Raw genomic sequence first — 20,798 nt, forward strand, 5'->3', positions numbered from 1 at the left:
GAGTTGCCAGACCTTGGGGCTACAAGAATTCAGGGCACGTACTGTCCTTCCAATTTGTTCACATTTTATTTCTTAGCATGTTCATCTCTCTGCAGAAGTGTCTGAAATCCCCAAGACATTGATTATATTTCTTTAAACACATTTCTTTATCAATTGAATTATTTAGTAAAGAGGTATGTTCATATTTTATTGATAAAATTTGAGGTGTAATGTCATTCCTTTCCCCTTAGCCCTTGTTTAAAGAAAACAGCATTTAATCCTCTGCTGCTTTGGTTTGTTTTTATTTCATTCATCCCTGAATCTCTAAACATTTTAATTCTTCTTCTGGGGGAGAAAACTGACTTGTGGAGGTCAAGTGATTTGCCATTTGTAGAAGCAAGCAGCAGTCAATGAGAAGCAGCATCTGGGTATCATGCCTGCTACTCTGGCACTGGCCCCACTGAAGTGGTATCAGGCAACAGATGAGCAAATAGTGCTGTCCTTCCATTTATTAGTAAACTGCCCGTGGGGGGGCTTTTTTAAGAAGGCCCCACTTAGAGTGATGCTTTCAATTGCTTGTTAATGGTTTCACAGCTTGCATTGACTTTCTTGCTTAACTGCTTTCTTTCATCATCTTTGCTGGTCCTTTAAGTGGCTTCCTGCCTCAGTTTCCCATCTGTGAACTGGGGCCAGCTGCATCAGCTTGCTTCACTGCAAAGGTGGATGCATCAGAACCATAAACGGTTCTGTCACTGTGAGGACTGTAGAAGCTTTGGGCACCAAGATATCCCTCTTCAGAAATCTGGCTCTGTATTAACAGAAAAACTCCCTAGGAAAATGGGGCCTGGGCAGGTTTGACTGAAGCACATAAAGCTTGTTAAAGAAGTTCAATAAACTGCCTTCGGCTCTTTGGTGGTAGAGAATTGAGAAGCCAAGTCCTGTGCCTGTGCCATCGTCTCTGGCCCCTGGTGGTGAGAGAGGTGTTTTATGCTTGGGCTGTTCAGGGAAAGGCTGCTTGTTTGCATTGTATTTGTGGCATAATTACTAATGGTACAGATCATTTTTATTAGCCAAGCTGTCTGCATTAAAATGATAGATTTTTTTGTATTATTAAGAACATCCAAGGGAGTCTCCACAGCAGCAGGAGAAAGATGATAATTTTTCATTTAGCTTAAGAGCAGATGGTTACAGAAACATTCTATGTAAATAAATTAAAGAGAAGCCACCCTCGCTAATAGTTAAGTAAACAGGTTTGGAAGCAGCCGTCTCAGGACCAGGCTTTTCTGTTCTCTTCCTTTCTCACAAGAGCTTCATCTGCTCTTCAGCTTATAGGCCCATATGGATAGGGTATTAATTAAACCAATTTGCTTTTGGGCCAAAGTCATCTAAAAGAACTTGAGTCCTGCTAGAGCAAGACTATCACTCTCATGCAGCTTTCTTGAGCACTAGAGAATACTTAGCCAGCCTAAGCATCTGGGTTGTAATCAATGTTATTGATAAGCATTTCCACATGCCTTTTGTTATGGTAGCAAGGCAGTGAGTGATCTGAGAGAAGTATTACTACCGTTGCTGTATTTTAGAGTTGCATCGTACAGTCTCTGATGAGTGCTGTAGTCATAATGCCATGCTGCCCTCAAGAATTTCAACTCAACAAAACAAGTAGAAGTGGAGAAATTAGAGGTAATTAGGGGAGGAAAGTAATTTTGTAGCACAAGGGCTGCAAATGCCTCAGATATGGTAGTTGCAGAAGAAAGCAGCTTTTCTTCCCACCATCCAAAAGCAAACAACAGATACTATAAGGAGAAAATTGTGAAAGGCCTTGTGAAAGGAGCTCAATAGGTTCAAAAAATGAAAAGCTGCAAGAACTTGGAGGACCAAGAAAGCTATGCTTGATTTTCTTTGAGTGGTTCTCTCTACCCATGGAGTTGGAACAGGAAGGTAGGCTGGTACTCAGAAAACAGTCGGGACAGGACAGTTCCCTCCTCTGTCTTTGCAACCAGACTGATGCAAAAACATCACCTGGGCTTCTTCCCAAAGTCTCCAGTCACACAGCCTGGAGCAGGTGATGCTCCAGGAGGAGCCTGGGATGACCTGCACTATTTCTAGATTCCAGCACAGAATTTTCGTTGGATACGGATATCTGAAAAAGCCTGATACAAAGCAATTAGAATATTGCCATTACTGAGACTAATGCTTGGATGTCATGCAGCAAAAACTGATGACTAATGGCAAATAGAATAGAAATGTAACATTTGTTAACAGTACCAGGAAAAAAAAAAAAGACTGTAACCTAACTACTGGTAAAAAGAAGTGTGGTATAATCTGAGAGCTCATTAGGGGGTTGAGGGAAGAGAAGGGTTAGAGGTTATAGTAGGTTATTTATTGAAAGAAATTCCTATACCCTATCAGTATACTGAAAACCAAATGCAATTCTAGATTGTATAAGACAAGCTGTCCCTTGAGGAAGAAGGCAGTATCATGGCTTTGTCAGTTCTCTGAACACTACCAAACACCACATCAAGGAAATCAACATTAGGCTGCCATATAGATAGAGGGAAAGGCTCTAGGGGGACAGTGGAGAATCCATTGTATACATGAGAACTAGAAGTGTTTGGCTTGTTTAATCCAGCAAAACAGAGGCAGAGAGGAGATATGAATGCTCTCTATAAACACCTCAGAGGAGTAAACACCAGGGAGGGAGAACTGCAATTTAAACTGAAAGACAACATTGCCACAAGAGGAAATGGGTATAAATGGCCCATGAATAAATTTAGGCTGCAAATTAAGTTTCTAAGCAAATAACCAGTATGATATTTAGATATCCAAGTACAAATACTAGGATAAATAACCTGTTTATAAAATAGGATCTGGTTACTTTTATAATAACAAAAAAAAAGTGCTTAGCTGTGGCACCTCCAGTACCATACCTGACCATACCTGACACTTTTTTCCAAGGCCTAGGACTGCTTCTAAGTTGGGAAATACTTAGATGCAGGTGTTAACAGCTATAATGTCAAGACTCAAATTGTCATTTGTGCACAGTAAAAATTTCCCAGCCAACCTTAACTGCTGCTGATCTTTCACCACCCAAAGCCAGTGACAAGCCTGTTCTCAAGCAACATATATCCTCACCGCATCAGTGACTCTGAAAATTGAGAAGTGATCTGTGTGTGGTCTACCTTTCTCTTGTTTGATAGACTGATTTTTTTTTTCATTCCTTACTGTAGCATTTAAACCAAAGTCTGTGTGTCTCAAAGCAGCAGGCTACTTTAAAAGAAGTAGTTTGCAGTGAAGAAAATTCTGTTGTTCACTAGAAGTAACCACACAGTGAACTGCATTGACCAAAATAAAATATGTAAGGTTTTGATATATGACATACACTTCAGTGCATGACAGAAGTATAGATTGAGGGGGAAGTTTATGCCAACAAAAGATTTTTGTCTTGACAAACAACATTCATATACTACAGATTTAAGATTTTAAAAGCTACAGGCAGGTACTAACCTATATTTTTTCTCTAAACCTCCTTGTTAACAATTTCTTATCCAAGTGGTGTAAGGTAGAAATGAAGGCAGAAGGTTTTAAGGAGGTAGAGTGGAGTAAAATTTCAAAGCCTTTCAAACCTTCCTATTCATTTGCTTTCTAGCATACAGGGTAGTTGGGGGTTAAATGTCTGAGCTGTGGATCTGCAGCCTTTTGCTGGCTGGATTTGCAAAACTGAAGGATTTTTACTTTGATTAACAGGATAATTAATGCTCTATTGTAAGCATAAGCCTCACTGATCTTTGTAAGTATTAATTTCTTACCTTGACCTCAGAGACTCACCACAATCCTTAATGCTGTACAGACCAGACCTAGGGTGTCTATTTAAAGACCTCCAGTTCCTTTAGCCAGTGCTGCTTTTCTGCCCCGCATTAAGCTCCCCTTTGGCAATGGTGCAATTTCATAGCTCCTAGGTGGTTTTTTTCCAGGTTTCTGTCAATCAGCTTAAAAAATTCTCACTGAGATCATTAATGCAGTGAAGTCATGTGAGCCATGAGAGCCGGGGTCACGAAGCTGTGAGCCTCTATGTCACCAGGGGACAGAGGAGAGGAAACTGGTAGCATTATAATGGGCCAGCTTGGATGCTGCTCCCCTGTGCTGACCCAACACCAGTCCCCATATCTTTGTCCTCCCGTTCCCTCCGCTCCTCCTTTCACAGTGGAAATCAATCCCACAAGTGAGTCTAACTTGTAATAAAGTCTTTGTACTTAAGTTGCTGACTCCAGAGAAAAGCTGGATATTGTCATCAGTCATTTTGCCTGTACAATATCTCTCAGTAGGCAAATTTTCTGCTGGCAGCATCCGCTGTCACTCTTGAATCTTTTTGCAAAGTGCCCATTAGGTAGTTCCAACCTATACACTAAACTTGAGAGAATTCAGAGTGACACATCAGGAATCTGTGCTGTTCTGAATTTCCTAACTGAGGGAGTTACTTCATAAGTAACAAACTGATGAACTGTGATCCTGAATGGGAAAGGTTGGGTGTGGGGCTGTTGGTCTGTTAGCTGAGGAGGCTCACACATGATCTGGGAGATCTCCTAGAAATTAAAAAGGTGGCACAGCATAGCTTGTTTAGCGTAAATCAATTAACATTAAATAACACTGATTCTGCATTTGCAGGTCTTACATTATAATTAAATGTGAACTAGAGATGCCTGAAAGTTTGCAACCCCTGTTGTGATGCTAAAGTAGTGGACACCTTCCAAAGCTGGGATACATGACATTTCATCCAGGTGGTTACTGCCCTGGTGACCACTCTTGAAAACTTGTGGTGTTTTCTGACACCAGGAACAGCCTTTCTAGACAGATTTTAGTTTTTCCAGACCTAGCATCTGCCTTTTCATTTCCCTGTTAACGGATGGAAACTTCGGTGTTCCAGAATCTTTCATCTTAGTGAAAGCTAATTCCCAGACAAGCTTCAATTTTCCATGGAGAGCCTGGACAGGTTGTGGGGCAGAGGAGGCAGGTGAAGGTAGAAGTGAGTGGACTGCAGTGATGTGTCTGTGCTGCAGTTCAGTGGTTTTCCTGGCATTCAAGACCAGCTGGACTGAATACCTAGAAATGTTCCTCCAAACATGCCAGCTCTGTCTTGGTGCACTGCCTCCTGGGAAGCTCTGGTATGTAGAATCTGACCATCCTCAGGGCTTGCCATAAGAATAAATTTGTAAGCAGACCGGTTTTGGCTCTTGCTATAACAGTCTCTGAAAAGAGCCATTCTTTGTGTCTTTCCTCCAACCTCCCTTTCAGAGACATGACCAATGTTTTCCACAAATGGAGAAATTTACAGTTCTCCACATATAGCAGCTCCTGCCAGAAATTTTGTTTTAGTTGCCACAGCAACAACTTAATGGATTTTTAAAGCCCCTGCCACTGGCCATGCCTCTGCCCTGTTTGTTCTTCCTGTGCATTCCCCCAACACCGTGTGAAGCTGCAGAGGCAGTGACTGAGAGCTCTAATAACTCAGTAATGGATCCAATTATGGCTGTTGGTGCTTCTGTTGAGAATACATGAATAAGTAAATCCATGCATAAGGATAAGAGAGTATGTTTTTAAAGCTGCCTGAGCAGTCTCAAGGAGCAGTGGCCAGGTTGCTTTTGCCAGGCCCTGGTGGAGGACGGCAGCTGACAGACGACTCAGCTCCCCTCAGGACCATGCCAGCCCACAGGCTCCCTAGCTGGTGGCTGTTGTCTTACAGGCATGGCCTCACACCAAAGCCTTTGTTTGTGCTACTTCCATTTGCACTTCAAATGTCTCTGTGGGGCAGCTGAGTGCTGATGTGTCTACTGACAGAGCCTCTCCCTTGATGGCAGCCCGAACACAATAAATAGCACTCCATTTTCATTAGTAAGTGTCACTGTGTTCACATGGGTATGAAGGTTGTCGCTGGGAATGGATTGGGCAGGACAGAAAACGTACTAGCAGACTTTTGCAAGAAAAGTTGCATGCTTTGAGTGCTGCTCTGTAAGCGCAGGATGATCCTTGCATCCTCTTCACACCGCCAGAAAATGTTTCTTCCTGTATCACTGTGTTTCCTTCACCATCTACTGATAGAAGAGGCATCCATCTTTACCTGGCTGGCACACATGGGGGCACACATCTGTGGCCTTCTATCATCCAGCAGTTGATCAGACAGGGAAAATTGCCCCCTTCCCAATCTTCCTTCCTTGCCTGCCTTTTCTGAGCTTATGCATGAAGTGGTAGGAGAATAAATGTCTTTTGGACAGTATCTGGCAGATTTTGAAAAGAAGGAGTCTAGAGTATCATCTGTCCCAGAAGAGAGCTGAAGGGACAGGTATGTCAGCAGGAGAGGTTGGCTGCAGAAGACCTTTCAACACCTTTCTTTTCCCATTCCCTGCATATCTGTGGTGGCAGGAGGAGATAGTCATACTCTAAGATTCAGGCAGTGAGCTCATCACACCCAAAGTCATTTGTAGGCACCAACTCCTACTGTTATGTATATACAGACATAAATCCTTATGCTTGTTCTAGCTACTCTTTCTCGGTCATTGTCAATTTGTCCCAGACCCCAGGGTTGCACAGCTGCAGTGCCTGGGTTTATTTTTCTGGTATTCTTGGAGTGTCTCTGTATGGATTGGGTCAGACTGACTACCAAGGCCATAGCGGTAATTCCCCAAAGTCAGGCTTCTGTACTTTATGGGCAGAAGTTGGTGAATCTCTTGGGAAAATTATGTTCTGTAAGACACCTAGTGGCCCCTGTAAGTACAAGGGTGATGGTCTCCCATTAGTGTTCAGAAAGATCTGTAAAAGGGATTCAGCATCAGCATTTTCTGGATTGAAACTACTATTTTCTGAGGAGTTGTTGGAGGGCTGCTTTGCAGATGAACCATTGAGGAGTAGGCTGGGAAAGGCTAACATATGTCTGTTATTGGTTGGAGATCTCCCTTTGAAACCTGAGATTCATTTCTGTGTATGTTCGTTCTATATAGCCTTTCTTTCTGAAGTGAGGTTTTGCTTTCCTGCCCTTCAGGGGCTTGCAGAATTCACCAGCCCTTGTTAACTGTTGGAAATCTGAAATATTAGGGTAGGCATTACAGTTTGGAAGAGGTCTCTTGTAGTGGTTTGACCCTGCTGGATGTCAGGTGCCCACCAAAGCCACTCTTTCACTCCTCAACAGGACAGGGGAAAGAAAATATAAGGAAAACTCATGAATTGAGATAAAGATGGGGAGAGATCACTCACTGATTGCCATCACAAGCAAAATAGACTCAACATTATAAGATTATTTAATTTATTACAAAGCAAAATAAAAGTAGGATAATGAGAAGTAAAACAAATCTTTAAAACACCCTTTCCCCACCCCCACCCCTTCCCATGCTTAACTTTATTCCCAATTTTCGAATTCCTCCCCCTCAGAGATGCAGGGAGACAGGAATGGGCATTATGGTCAGTTCATCACATGGTTTCTGCTGCTGTTTCCTCCTCAGGGGAAAGACTCCTTCCCCTTCTCCAGTGTGAGGTCTCACCCACAGGAGACAGTCCTCTACAAACTTCTTCAACATGAGTCCTTCCCTCAAACCACAGTCCTTCACAAACTGCTCCAGTGTGGGTTCCTTTCCATGAGTTGCACTCCTTCAAGAACAGTGTCCAACCTGGATCTGCCACAGTGTCACAGGTCCAAGCAGCAAACCTGCACCAGCATGGGCTCCTCACTCCATGGGTCCTCAAGTTCTGCCAGGAGCCTGTCTCAGCCTGGGCTTCCAGCAGGTCACAGCCTCCTTTGGGCATCCACCTGCTCCAGCCTGGGGTCCTCTGGGGCTGCAGGAGGATCTCTGCCCCGCTGTTGACCTCCGTGGGCTGCAGGGACACAGCTGCTCCACCACAGTCTGCACCAGGGGCTGCAGGGGAATCTCAGCTTTGGTTCCTGGAGCACCTCCTGCCCCTCCTCTGCACTGACCCTGGTGTCTGTGCAGTTTTCTCTCACATATTCTCACTTCTCTGGCCACAAGTACTTCTGAGCAATAATTTTTTTCCCTTCTTAAGTGTGTTATCTTGGAGGCATTACCACCATTGCTGATTGTCCAATGGTGGATCCATCTTGTAATGGGCTGGTATTGGCTCTGTCAGACATCTGGCAGCCTCTTACAGAAGCCACCCTAGTAGCACCCCTGCTACCAAAAGCTTGCCATGCAAATCTAATACATTTCCGAAAGCAGTTTCTGGTCAGGGAGCCCATTTCACTTCCAGATCTGCCCACATGATCCAGATCCTAAGAAAGTTAAAAGTACTCTGCAAAATAAGATATTTTTTGATATTTGTCTCCCAGACATCCAGGGGGCTGAGAAGAGAGTTAAAGGATGGCTCATCTCCTCCTTGCTCAGCTGATATCTCCAGGTAGAAGGAGTGATTATTTTTCCCCCTCTCCTAACCTCACCTAGCTGTGTCACTGGAGAGTTCATTTCTGTTATGCATCATTAATCTGAGTTTCTAATAGCAGTAAAAGACTCTGAACTTGGTTGACAGAGAAGTTAACAACCAGTTTGCCTGAGCCCTAACACTTGATCACTTAGCCTTGGTTATTAACTGCAGGCAAGGACCAGTTTCTGGGAGATAATTGGGGTCATAAACAATAGCTGTGTAATGGAGAGCATGCCCTAGGAGAGGGACTAAACATATTCAGCTGCAAGAAACTTACTGCCTTTGGACGGCATCCAGGTGCTGCCATCAGCCAGCTAGGGAACGGGCAGCCAAGTTGTTGCTGTAGGGGAAGAGAGGCCTTTAGTGCTTGGCAGAATGCAGCTATGTGTGCACAGGATGGCCCCAAGCTGGAAATATGCTTGAATGCAGCCTCAGGAGGCTTGATAAAACTTCTTAAACATCGGTCTGGAAAATGGGGGTTGGAGGCCATGTGTCTTTTAGTCCATTTCAGAAACAGGACTCAGCATTTAAGAGTAGTAAGTTTTGCAGCCTGGGCTAGTTTTGGTGGTGACAACTGGATTTTCCAAGTTGAATGTCCCTCTTGGCCTGCTCTTGGGTGCCTTTTACCTCATAGGGAGAATGTGGAGACCCCTGCTGCAACCTGGGCAGCAGAAGAGTGGCACCTCATCCATGCTGGCACCATCCAGAATGTGGTGGAATGTTTGGTTTGGGCCCAGAGAGCTCTCTGCCTCCTCCAGATGTGCCAGAGCTCCTGTGAGATGTGTCACCCACTGGTCACTCTTGTTGGCCAGTGCCCTTCCCAGTACACTGCCCCTCCCAGCCCTCTCCTCAGAGATCCCATGCAGAAAGGCTTCACTGCAGCACCTGGTGCCAGGGCCTCAGTCTGTGACTCCTGCTCGATAAATTGAGGAGCAGCTGAATTTTCCTCTTGTGCTGGGGTCTCTGTCGGTGTCTCCTGGTCAACAGCTTGAGGAGTGGCTGCATTTTCCTCTTGTGCCAGAGTCTCTGGGCTGCCTGCTTGACACACAGAGAGAGGCCAAATTTGACTCCTCTTGTGCTGGAGGTGCAAGGGGTGTGGAGTGCCCCTCTTCCTCCGGAGCACCAGGCAAGGCTGGCTGGTTCCCTGGCACTGGCAGGCTTGCCCATTCTGCTGCCCCTCCCAGCTGCTCACTGGGGCCAGAGGCTGCCAACCCCTCCAGCACTTCCTTCTTGCCGGTGGCATCATTCATGTGCAGGTCAGGAGGTGATTTCCACTTGTATTCCTGACAGGAGAGCAGGGGATTTGCAGAGGTTGCCTGGCTCCCTCCAGCCAACACCTGCTGAGCCCTGCTTGTGCACAGCAGGCATGAAATGCTAAGTGCAGGGGCTCCCAGGCCATTTAGGCTCTGTGTTTTTGGAAAATTTAGATTCTTCTGCCCGGAATCCCTCAATACAGAGTTGGTTTTGGTAGGGAAAAGCTACAGAAAAACACCAATAAGAGCTGGGGGGGGTATTTAAATAGAGAAGTTTTTTGTCTGTAGTTTGTAAAATAAAACTCAGTTTCTGACTACTGAGCCCATTAAGAAACCCTGCTGGGAACACAATATACACAGGGGTTCTCCAAGCCATGACAAGATGGTTTGTTTCAGGGGAAAGCTTGTTGGGACTGGAAGATAGCTTGATGGGATTTCTGATGTGGCATCAGCCTCTGATTAGATTCATGTCACTCCAGTGGCTCCCTGTATGCATGTGATTGGAAACAAAGGGAAGAAAATAAAGGTGCAAATGAGTTTCTGTAATGATTGCACTAGCCAAGCTAGAGTGTGGCATGGTGGGATCTGGAGTTTCAAAAGTTTTATTTTGTTGAGAAGGAGGGTAGTATGTACATGCATGGGGACCACAAGCTGCGCTGGAAATCCTTATGTGAAATCTGGGAAGAGCCTGACACATAGATCCTGCAGCTCTGCAGTGTGGTACTTGAAAGCATCCTTGGATGCTCCTTCATTTTTAAAGGAATCAGTTGTTCTGCCCTGTTGCTCCCCTGTGTGTACAGAACTGCAGAAGAAAATTTAGGGGAATCAGTAGAGGAGGATAATGTTGCTCTTAATTTCCCAATAGTAGAAGCATGACAGCATTGCCAGGCTGGGCTGCATCACAGAATCAAGACAGTAAATGTCTTAACTTGAAGGCCTGAAAGGCTGCTGTAGGTGTGCTGCTGATTTTTTTTTTTTTCACAGAGGCCTTGTTCTGACAGCCAAGTTTGGCTTTGCTTGGCTTTGCTTCACAACAGAAGTATTAGCAATGTTTTTGAAACTGATCATACATTAAATCCCTGCTGGGAGCTGGGTTCACCAGACTGAAAGGACACCTTTGAGTTAGGGAAGGTCTTGCTGAAATGGGTTGATTGTTTGATAGTCCCCCTCCCAGTGCAATAGAGATGCACTGCAGAATAGAAACTCTGCAAGAGAACTAAAACTGGAATAGAGAGGGACTTGGGCTCTGTCACTTCACACACTGTGATTCTACTACTTTATGGTCAACTGGTCTTCTCCAGGCAGTGACAGGGGATATCCCAAGCTAGAGTCAAGACTGGCTCAGGAGAAAGGCAATAGGGGCTCCCTCCTTTCAGATAAAGCACAGCCTGTTTATCAGGCCCTCCCATGAGAGACTGAGAGTGTAGGGACTGACTGGTGCCAGCACACAGGAGGCTCTCTTATTCCAGATATTCCTCCAACTATATGAAGCACTAATCTTAAAGGGAGGCCTAGATACCCTAGCATTTCTGAGAGGCAAACTGGACCCTGGCTCCATGGCAGTCCTGCCACAGTATCAAAGGAGTCCAATTTACCTGCAGCTCCAGGGAGAGCCCTTCAGTAGCCACCTAAAAGCCAAGTGTGCATAGGATCCCTGCTGTGCTGTACTGAAGTCTGCCCTGGAAAGAGAAAGGACATGAATATAGAAGGAAGCAAAAGGAACTGTCACACCTGTGGGTTCCTGCTCCTGAGCAGCAGCTCTTTGTCCCTGCAGTGCAGAGGCAGAAGTTTGCTGTCCCTTTGGGCAGTGTTAGTGCTATCTCTAATTTATGCATTCCAGGCTGAGATTCCCAGGTGATGGGCTCACTGAGGAAACCACAGGTAGGACCAGCTGGCTCTCTCTGAAGTGACAGGGTGAGGGGACACTGAGAGGTTTGGGTGCAGAGCTGGGGGATGATTTTTGCACTAGAATAGATCTAATAGTCTGAGACAAGGATGGGTCCCATCCTTCTCTGTTCAGCCTGGCTGTGGGGGAGGAATGCTCTGCCTGTTTGCTCCCAGAGGCAGCATACCTGCCCACTCATGACTGCAGTGCTCTCCCCTTGTCAGCTGAGATGTGAAACTGAGTTTTTGAGACTAGGCCATCAAATACCTTCCTCTAGCAGAATAATAAAGGCCTATCCTACCTGTTCCTGGCATAATGGAGCATGAGCAGGCAAGCACATCTGTACCTCCCCAGTAAATCCCCCACTCAGCTGCTTCTGCAGGACACAGCTTTTAGCTTAACTACCTTGTTATCCTTTGGATAGACAGAAAGACCCCTGAATAGCTTCTGGGATGAACGGGTCATTTCTTTGAGTCAAAGGTCACTTGAAATTTGTGCCTTTGCTTTTTGAGCTGCCATTCATTTTTTTCTTCAATTCCTCCATGTCCTTTGGAGAGGAGTAGGGAACACATAATCAGAATAAATGCAGAATTTCTGAATATTTCACTGGTGCCAGCCATCCCACTGAAAAGCATCAGCATCCATTGCTCAACTGCTCCAGGAGTGGAAAGAGGAAATGTATGGACCTGGATCCTTCCCTACTACCAAGGCAGGATATGTTCCCAACTTTCCTAGGAATATTTTTGGACAAATTATTGGATATCTCAGCTGTAAAATGCTCAAGTTGCAATCACAAATCACGTGTCTCCAGAGATTAAGAGAATAAGCCTTTGATAATATAATGGCAGAGTACACAAAATATTCATGGCAGTTGGTGAACAAATAGAGGGGACTTTTGGTGTCTGATCTTGGCAGCCTAGAGCACCTTCCTGTTAGTTAGTCTCACTCCTATGCTTCTCCTCAAACTGCCTGGGACCTAACTTCATGTGTTTTTTTGATAAATTGTGAGTTAGCAATGCTGTCATGGGAAGGACTTTTAGCCTCACTGGACAGAGGAGGCTTAACAGAGTCTGCCTTTGTTTAAAATCCACTGGGTAGCACTGGAGCATGGAAGAAAAGTTATTTCTTACATAAGCTTGGATTATGTTATTTACTCTCCACTGTTTGTAAGGGCCTCATGGCACCGTGAAAATTGCCTTTATTTCTCTATGGATTTTGTCCTTTTTCACTTTACAAATATTGATTTTTTTTTCTCCTGTGTCTTTATCAGAGCTGAATTAACAAGACTGTTTAACAAGATACTCTGATTCATTTGTGGTCGTTTTGTGCCAGGTACTATCACAAGCAGCTGAAAGCAGCTCAGTGAAGAATGTGCAACCACTGCTTACAGAATTGACAGAGGAGGTGATGTGACCTGACAAGAGCTGAGCTAGCATGGGTCAAAGAGCAGGCTTAAAAAGATGGTCTCTTCATCCTGGGCACAAATGCTAGGAAGGGTTATTTATAAGGAATAAATTTTTCTGTTGGAAAGCTCTCCTCCTCATACATTAAAGCTTGAGGCCACTGAAAATCATTGAGTCTACTGGATTACTCCTGTTCCCCCCACAGATCCCCAAGTGGGCTCAAGAGTCCATATTCATGGCAAGAGGTGATTCCTGTCCTTGTGATCTAAAATCTCAGTGTAGCAGTGATGAGACTCCAAAAGGAAAAGGAGCCATTGTTGAAGCTTTATGTGCTCCTTCTTGCCAACTCTTAAGCAAGCCACTTAACTGATCCAAGTGCTTGTAGGTGGAGCAAAAAGTGAAAATTGATGACAGGCAGGAACATAAAGTTCAAACAAGTCATCTGATTTTGATGCTTTTGATGCTTGTAACACAAGTAAGTACAGGAAAGGTAGAGCCCAGCTGATAGCTGTCCCTTGCTGTTCCTGCTTGCCATAATGCACCAGTGCATTTTCTAGCACAGGGCCCAGAGGGTGGCAAGGGTAGGGAGGAAGCAGTCACCACGCACAGTTCTTTGTGGCAAATCGGAATCTCTTGCCTTTTGAGATCATCTTTTCACTCTTTCAGCAACTTGAGACATCCTATAGGCTCTTTAGTGACCTGTCTGGCCAGCAGCAAAAGCCTGTTTCTGTATCTATTCCACATGGAGAGAGAGATTGCAAGGGAGACAGGAGGGGGAATGTCCAGTTTTCTTTCTTCCTGAAGGGCTGACACCACTGGTAGTTTTGCTCTAGTTCTCTCCTGTGGGCTCATCTTTCTTACAACCTATACACCATAGTAAGAGATGATATTTATATCAAATGAGACAGGAGTCTTAAACCAGCTGCCTATAGAAAGGGTAAATCCTCATCCTTAAGCCCTTGTGAGATGCATTAGAAGGATGGCAAGCTTTGGAGAACTTTTTCCTGGTTTTTGTTTCTGAGATGAGAGGCTAAGTATGTCAGTGGGAGCTGGGAGACTGTTTCTAAGTACCACAAGGCCAACCAGTTAGTGTTCATTAGTTTCCCCTCAGCAAAGGGTGGACTTCTTCCTTTCCCAACTTGCTGGGCTTAACTCCTGCCTGCCAGCTAACTCCACTGCAGGTCATGCAGGATCCCCAGCATGTTGTCTGGGCAGTCACACCATCCATGGCTGAAACAAGCCAGGAACGTGGAGAGGAAGCACAGGAGACAGCTGTCAGCAATAATGCTGAGAACAGAGCTGGGTCTCCAGGCTCCTGCCTCATCCGCATACTTTCTAGTAAATGATACTACCTGTCTGGCACTTGTGTTTTTCTGGAGCACATGGACCATTACCTCTGGACTGTGGGACATCCTGTCTTTAGACACCATCTCTATGCACCAGAGTAGCTGAAGTCTTGTAAGAATCAAAGGGTCCCAGGAAATCCTGGTTGAAGGAGACTCTGGCTGCTCCTGACAAACTGTTATAGCTATATAAAAGAGATATTTCTGGATCAAAAAACCCAGTCACCTCCTGCAAAGGAATGGCAAAGCAAAGGAGCAACTATTTTTCAAGAAACAGAAACCCCTATCAGAGGAGATCTTGGCTCTGGTATTTGAAAGCACTTAGGAAGTGAGAAGATGTTTATGTTTCTCCCCCAGTTAGTATCTCTTCTTGCAAAGTAAAACAGTTTTTTTAAAAGTGCAAATAGCTGCTGCTTGGGCCTTTTACTCTGAGTGTGTGTGTGTGTGTGTGTGTGTGTGTGTGTGTGTGTGTGGCTGGCAGTGTCCTTGCGCTGACTCGAGCCTGGTCAAATCCCTTGACCACCGGGTTATTACCTGCTCTGAGGCCAATCTCCCTGAATTCTTTCTTCAGTGAAAGTTTAAAGAATATCATCGTGTTTTTAGAGTTGCTGTTTTGATGACAAGAAGCTTCCCAACAAAGAGTCAGGAAGCTCCTAACCAACTAAGCTGCACACTTCGAGTCAGAGCTTTGGCTGCTTCTCCCCCATGGGCTCAGCTGAGGAAAACAAGCCACTCCATATCACTGTTCGTTTACCCTCCTGAACCCAGTCTCTCAGTGCTTCAAGGTAGATGCTTCAGTAGTTAATACTGCTCCTGGGGCATGTACAAGGAGCAATTAAAGCTCATTGTGCCAGTGAAGAGCCCTGGGGTGAGCTGGGCTGCAGAGACAGCTGCCCCATTTTGCTGTGTGCAGCAGCTTCCTGAACAGTCCTGTTGCAGAGAGATGAGTATGTCTTGCTGATTGCAGAGTTAAAGTTTAAAACTCCAGGGCTAAACTCCATGTGGCATTTCTAGGCTTTTTGCTGGTGGCAGCCATCTTGGTTTGTAGCATTTTGTGCCTGGGCAGAGCAGGGCTGGGTAGAGCCCAGCTGCTGAGCCTGCAAAGCCTTTTCCAGCAGCTGCAGCATGGGACTGATGGCAGGAGTGAAGCACGAGTGTTTGAAGAACAAACACTATGTAGCACTCCCTTTAACATTTTGCCTGTGACACTGCAGGATCTAGATCTTTGATCCAAAAATGACAAAGAGGACATGAACAGCAGTTCCTTCCTCTCAGACATTAATGCCTGTTACAGATGTGACCTGCAAGATTCAGCTAAGCTTTCTCCAGCAGCAGACAACACTTGGAAGAGGGCAGTGTTGTCATTCTCTGGAGAAGGGTCCTGCCAGCTGATAGATAGTGAGATGTCATTTGTGCCCAGCAGTCAGAGTGGTCTCTGCCTGCTTCAGCTGCTTGTGCTAGCCGAGGAGCACATCACCCAAAAGGAAGGTCTCAGCTGCAGGTAAACTTGTGTAGCCCCACAACAGCAGGCTGGCATGCATGGGGATGGGGCAAGTTTTCTTCTCATCTTTGTGATTTGTCTGGAAATTGGAAACCTCTCCAGAGATAAACTGGAAGTTGTCATTGGTGTGTTCACTGAGAATGGGAACAGGAATCATATCAGTGCCAGTCATGACGATACAAGTACAATTTCTTTGTTTAAAGCACTGCACCAACTGTGCCTAATTAACCTTCATGACAGCACAGCAATACGAGGAAATAGGGATCATTTACTTCAGTTTTGCTTTAGAGAAAGGGAAGAGAAACATCAGTGCCAGCCCCATGCATTTGAAATTGAGGTAGGCTTGAAAAAGTCACAAGGTTAAAAATAACAATAATCCACTTGGGATTCTCAGAGCTTTAAGAGTGCACTTGAATCAAACTTTCAGTTTTTTCTCCAAGAAACATCAGGACTGGAAACTTCTCTCCCATATATGCTTGTTTGTGACTCAACAACCAAGGCTTTCAGAAAATCACACATTTTCAGTCACAGTGGGGCAGAGGCAGTAAAGGTCAGAACAACTTCCTCAGTGTCTCTTAAAAAAGAGCTGGGAAAAGATGGAACTAAACTGTGTGAGTAGTTGACCCTCCACCCCCTTCTTGTTCCTCCAGACCAAACATTTTTCTAGGTGAGGGAACCTGACTAAATCAACCAGTGGCCACTTAATAGCTGTCAGAGGAGTAATTCAGGTTTGAACTAGTGACCTCACCCCTTCCTCTCGCATCTGCTGAGGGATGGACTGATGACACTGACTGTTTTCATTAGGCCTCTGAGCAGCCGGGCTGCTTTGTCTGGGGCCCAGCAGGAATGGAAAGATGCAGAACTAGTGCTGCTCTCTGACACTGCTTTCCTGGCTTGGGGCTGTTTTTATAAGTTAGTAGGAAAGAGCAACTCGCACAAGTCCTTCTTAAAGTAAAGAGTTCACCCTGCCTGTCATATCACCTGCTGGCCGGGGCTGAGGGCAAGAGCAGTGCCTGTGCAATTTGTACTGGGCACCAGCACAGGCTCGCATTTTGTCTCTCCCAGTGACTGCACTGCAAAGCCCTGAAAAGTGTCACGGCAGCACAGAAAGTTGTATCTGTTATTACAATCTCACTTTTGCCTGATTCATGGATGCTGTTAGGATCAGGTGAGAACTGAGCCGGTGGGCGGGACCCCTGCTCCAGAAGAGAAGCCAGCGGGGAGTGCAGGTGGCGGTGGCCAAGGAGGAGAGTGTGGGGAGGTACCTCTGTTGTGTGGGGTGCCAGCCCCAGCCCAGAATGCAGGCACTGATACAGAAGAGCCTTTTAATCAACTCTTTTCTCCTACCTATTCTTCTGTTCTAAGCTGACATGGGGTGAAGTGAAGCTGAAGGGACCCTTGGAAAGGCCAGGTCATCGATGGAGAGGAAAAAGGGCTCTGCAGATTGTGAAGAGCTTTCATGAGCAGCATGGGCTGCAGCTGGCTCCAGGGAGCAGAACTGTTCCCCTGCTTAGGCAGTGTGTCTGTCTCTCTGATTATTTTGTGTATTTCATCTCTGCTGTCTGTCTTGCTCTTAATCTGGACTCCTCTGTGCCAACAAAATGCTTAGCTCGCTCCATTGTCTGAGAGACTAATTTGCACTGTAAATCTGATGCCTATCTTGCATGACAGCTTACTGTGGGGTTTATTGCAGTCCTGAAGACAAACTAACCAGGGATGGCTTGAAAGCTTTCAACGCATCATCTGGAATATAGAACAAATATGACCCATTTCAGCTTGCCACCAGGTTAGGATGTGGTCCCTTGTGGTTGGGGTCACCGGGGATTTAGCTTTTTTCTGTTCAAATCTATTCAAACCTGAGCATCTTTGGGTTTTGGTTTGGTTTTTTGTATATTTAATCGATAGGTTTGGGGGTATTTTGGTATGGTACATCTTCTGCTGTGTGTTGAAGCTGTAAGAGTGCTTCTGCAACAGCCTCCCACCCTTCCAGGGCCACATCTTCCATCCCTTCTGCCTGAGGAGTTCTAAGGAGTGTGAGAGTGGCTGCAGACCCAGGTGCAGGCAGTGTGCAAGCACTGGTGCTCCAGTGCGCTGCAGCTTTGTTGTCTCTGCCTAGCTAAGCAGAAAGAACCTTTGTCCTTGCTTGTCTTCATTAGTATTTCCTGTCACTTTGTCCAATATGTTCTACTGTCTGCTAGCAGAGTAACGTCCTCCCTCAATCTCGTCTGCAGTTGCCACCTTCTCTCTGGTCCATAGGCTGCCCACCTGCAGGCATTCACATACCATGTAAGAGATTCTTACACTAGTGTCGTTCAGATAGCTGGGCAGCTCCAGAGGCATAAATCTTCCTACAGATAGGTTCCAGGTAGCCTAAGATGCAGTTTTACTGGGGGAGAGCCAGAAAGATTATTGCTACTTTGATATAGGACTTGGTTCTGCAGCTGAGCATGCCAGTAGGTGTTTAATGCCCAAAGCTTCTGCATTGCAGTCCTCTGGGACACAAAGGATCCGTTTCCTCACACAGGGGAGCAGGAACACAAGACCTGCCATCCTTGACAAATAGAGGTTGTTTGGAGGACCACTCTGGCTTTTACCTAGTCCTGCTTTACAGTTGCATGGATTTCTGGACATCTCAGTTCCTCCTGCCCTTGGACTGCAGATGAAACACAGAGATGGCTGTACTCGATAAGCACTGTGGAGCAGTTGAGGACTAGCAGCTAAACTGAACATGGAGCCAATGGGTCTCAGTAACACTGAGGGAGAGGAGAAAAAGAAAACGTCTTGAGAAACTGCTGAGGAATAAGTAAAGAATAGGTTGTATACTGGGTAGAACTGTACACTGGAAACTCTGTACTGGCCCTTCTCCAACTCCATATTTCAGTCTGCGTTATCAGATAGATGTGCAATTTAAGGCTTATTCCAAATCATCACAGCTAGTGAACATCAGACTCCCTGCCCAAGGGAGACTTCTGTTCAGACTGGAAGAAGCTTAGGGGAAAATGTATGAATCCAAGAAAATTCCAAACTCTGCAGAATTTTAGAGGAATCCAGGACAGAAATACCTAGGGAAGGATCATCACACCACCTGATTCTGGTTTAGGGTTAGGGTTGAGAGAGTCAGAGAGTCTACAGCTCCAGGAACACTGGGGCTTGAAAAGGCATGGCACCACTGCCATGGTGATCACAGCAGAGCCCCAACATTGCTACTCCCACATTTTTCTGATATGGAGACACTTGATATTGTATTAGGGTTTCTCTTAGGCTAATGGGAAATATTTCAGCACCTTCTGCTGGGCTGTGATAAGCAGGATCTGGATGCTTTCACAAAAAATTGGAGTCTTATATCACTTTACTTTATGCAAATACAACAAAACTGTAGTGATTGAACAGCTAGCAATATCCTTCTGTATTCCTCTCCACCTAACAAGATGCTCCAATGAATAAAGCCATGGGAGCTTCCATCCTTCTGAAAAAGATCTAACAAAACTGTTGGATAACCAAACATGTGCCAGCATCATTCTCAAGTAACTGCTGTTTAGCTTTTTACAGACCTAACTCATGCTCTGCCTTTTTTTTAACCTTTTTTTTTGTCTGCATTTTTTTTGCTGATGCTCACTTTGTGATTCATTGAGGGGGGAAAAACACAGGCTATAAACATTTAGGTTTTCTGCTCCTCTGACACAACTTGTTGTCCATCTAAAAATTATTCCCACGTAGCACCATCTGCAGTTGCAGAAACACAAACATTCACCACTTTGCTGTCTCTGTAACAGAGCTGGAAATACAATATTCATTACCCCAGCTGAAGCTATTTTCTTACAATGTGAGGTCAGAGGCATTATTTCATGCTGGAGAATTAGGAAGATTAACAGATAGGGTGGACTGGCTACTTTCTGAACTGAATCACCCTCACAGAATGGAAACTTCAATGGATTTGATATCACCTGCCCACCACCTCTACTTTTGTGGGTGTTGTCACTTGTGTTTGAACACAGCACAAGCTACAGTGGAATAATAAAAGCAGAAAATTAATTCTCATAGTTGGACCTGCAAACCTTCCACACCAGCTCCCTGTGGACTTCAGGGTGAATGCACTCCTTTTTTCTCCTGCCGGGATTGCTTTATTGTGCTTTTCAATTATTAGTAACTCATCTCATGGACAGAACTGGCAGTGAATCAGAAGTCAGAGTATCCAAAATACCTTGCCCCATGAAAAGAGCTGCTCTTGCTTTGCTGCCTGCACACCACTTTGTTAGCTGATGCAGAAGGAGAGGGTTGTGTGCAGGCCAGCAGGAGAGTTGTCAGGTTTGAATCCCGTGAGAAGCAGTTCAGAGTCAGCCCTTTCCCAAGAAGTGGTGAGCTGTGAACGGTATGTCTGCAGTGTTGTGGGCAGGTGTGATGGCAGCTTGGGTGGGTATATCATGCTGGCCTTGATCCAGCTGGCACAGGTAAACCAGCAGTGACACAGTGTAGTAACTTAAGCACTGTCTTAACACTATTAAATAGATAGCTGAGTTCTCTGGAGGGCTTGTACAACCCGAGGTGACGTTTCTGTCACTGTATCTTTACTGCAGTTTGCTATCTCTGCTCACTCAATTACAGCTCTCGCAGATAAGTCTGTGCTGTGCCTCAGTTCCACATCTGACACGAACCCAGACCTGCTTCCAAACAGATGCTTCTGAGGACCTGCATGCCACATAAACGTCAGCTGTTGCTGTCTGTAGTTCATGCCTCCTGTGCTAGCATTAGTCTTTGTGATTTACTGGCATTAGCCAACACACATGGGAGGGGAATTACATCTCTTGTAAAGTGGGATTTGCTTTGCACTGCAGCACAAACGCTTGCAAATTTGGGGCTGTAACTGACCTGCCTTTTTCCCTTCTCTGTCACGCAGGCAATTCTGTTCCCACTCCTACCCTCTCAAAGTCCTTTCCTGTTATGCTGTAAGCCTGGGATCGCCTTCGTGCACCAAGAGGTCTAGGGCTGCAAGGCAAGGCATTATGCACATGAAAGTAT

At 45.3% G+C, this 20,798-nt stretch overlaps 1 protein-coding gene and 1 long non-coding RNA gene across 3 annotated transcripts in view; both read left to right on the top strand.

Annotated features, from left to right (window-relative positions):
- The window catches only part of LOC137475810 (transmembrane protein 263-like), a 198,532-nt gene that overhangs the window by 172,781 nt on the left and 4,953 nt on the right, over window positions 1-20,798 (top strand). The gene's annotated exons all lie outside the window — the stretch shown is intronic.
- On the top strand, window positions 368-5,488 carry LOC137475804 (uncharacterized). Its single transcript, XR_011000083.1, has 2 exons — window positions 368-864; window positions 4,642-5,488. It is a non-coding gene; the product is annotated as an uncharacterized lncRNA (long non-coding RNA).

The sequence above is a fragment of the Anomalospiza imberbis genome, chromosome 6 (genome assembly GCF_031753505.1).
Source record: "Anomalospiza imberbis isolate Cuckoo-Finch-1a 21T00152 chromosome 6, ASM3175350v1, whole genome shotgun sequence".
In the NCBI taxonomy this organism is placed as follows: domain Eukaryota; kingdom Metazoa; phylum Chordata; class Aves; order Passeriformes; family Viduidae; genus Anomalospiza; species Anomalospiza imberbis.